Below are 1,982 nucleotides of genomic sequence, written 5' to 3' on the forward strand. Positions count from 1 at the left end.
GGTTCAGGCCCCACTTTGGGTGTAAAGATTACTAAAAAAAAAAGCCTTTAAAAATTGTTATTAGGGGCTCAATTGGTTAAGCATCTGACTCTTGATTTCTGCTCAGGTCATGACTTCATGGTTTGTGAGGTCCAGCCCCACTCGGGCTCTAAGCTGACAGCAAGGAGCCGGCTTGGGATTCTCTCTCTCCCTCTCTCTCTCTGCCCCTCCCCTGCTCATAGTCTCCCTCCCTCTCTCTCTCTAAAATAAATAAACTTAAAAAAATAGTTTTAGGGGCGACCGGGTGGCCCAGTCGGTTAAGCATCCTACTTGGGCTCAGGCCTTGATCTTGCGGTTCACGAGTTCAAGCCCCGCATGGGACTCTGTGCTGACAGCTCAGAGTCTGAAGCCTGCTTTGAATTCTGTGTCTCCCTCTCTCTCTGCGCCTTCCCTGCTCATGCTCGTTCTCTCTCTCTCTCTCTTTCTCTCTCTCTCAAAAATAAAAAATAAAAAAAATAAAAATTAAAAAAATTAAGAAATAGTTTAAAAAATTGTTATTAAAAAAAGAGCCTTTTCTCTGCCATTGTAGTGTGTGTGGTTGACTGTTCCTCACCATGTCTTCTAACAAGACTTTCAGGATCAAGCAATTCCCAGCCAAGAAACAAAAGCAGAATCGTTCCATTCCCCAGTAGACTGGGATGAAAACTGGTAATAAAATCAAGTACAACTCCAAGAGGAGGCCTTGGAGAAGAACCAAACTGGGTCTATAAGGGGTCGCACACGAGATGGCACACGTTTTTATGCTGCATGAAGGTCACGTGTTCCTCTCCTCTCCCTCTGTAAACACCCCTACTACCTGAACAATAGACACGTTTTATTGGGGAAATAATGTTTCTTTGTTACTATGCTTCTGTATCCGTAGGTGGGTTCAGAAATAAACACGTGAGACCCTTGTTTGAAAAGAAATGGATGTTGGATTTTATCAAATAATTTTTCTACATCAGTTGTGATGATCATATGGGATTTTGTTGTTGTTGCTGAGCTACGCTGATTGATTTTCTTTTGTAAAATATTTATTTATTTAAGTGATCTCTACACCCAATGTGGTGCTTGAACTCACGACCCCAAGATCAAGAGTTGCACCCTCCTCCGACTGAGCCAGCCAGGTGCCCCCTGCATTGATTGGTTTTCCAGTGTTCCCAACCTTGGTGCATTGTCCTTTAAATAGTTGGCTTAATTTGATATACTAATATCTTATTAAGAACTTTTGTATCCGTGTTCATGAGGGATTGTGGTCTGTAGTTTTCATTTCTTGTGATTCCTTAGTATAGTTTTGGTATCAGATTAATACTGGCTTCATAGAATGAATTTGGAGGTATTCCAGCTTCTTCATTTTCTAAAGGCGTTTGTGTAGAATTAATACTTCTTTTCTAGATGGCAGGTAGAATTTACCTGGAATGTCATCTGAGCTTGGAATTTTCTTTGTGGGAAGCTTTTTAGTAAGTTTAATTTCTTTAATAGAGAGCTATTCAACTTATATACTTCTTCTTGAGTGAGTTTTAGTAGGTGGCTTCTTTGAAAGAAGTCCACTTTATCTAAGTTAGTGAATTTTTTTAAGAGAAGCATTTTATTATTTCTGTTTCTTCTCTGGCCATTATTATGATCATTTCATGAGTTTTTTAATTTAAGTAATCTCAACGCCCAACCTGAGACTCAAACTCACAACCCGGAGATCAAGAGTTACAAGTTCCCCCAACTGAGACAGCCAGGCACCCCCTAAGTCATTATATTTATAGACATAAGTTGTTCATAACATTCTGTCTTTTAAATATCTGTAGAGCCTATAGTGATGTCATCTCATTTCATGTTAGTAATTTGTGTCTTCTCTCTCTTTTTTAAATATTTATTTATTTGATTTACTTATTTTTTTTTTTTTTTATTTATTTTTTTTTCAACGTTTATTTATTTATTTTTGGGACAGAGAGAGACAGAGCATGAACAGG

The 1,982-nt window shown here is 38.5% G+C and overlaps 1 pseudogene; it reads left to right on the forward strand.

Annotated features, from left to right (window-relative positions):
* Positions 1–593: 593 nt before the first annotated feature.
* Positions 594–749, forward strand: LOC123595241 (annotated as a pseudogene).
* The last annotated feature ends 1,233 nt before the right edge of the window (positions 750–1,982 follow it).

This window comes from Leopardus geoffroyi, chromosome X (genome assembly GCF_018350155.1).
Source record: "Leopardus geoffroyi isolate Oge1 chromosome X, O.geoffroyi_Oge1_pat1.0, whole genome shotgun sequence".
Lineage (NCBI taxonomy): Eukaryota > Metazoa > Chordata > Mammalia > Carnivora > Felidae > Leopardus > Leopardus geoffroyi.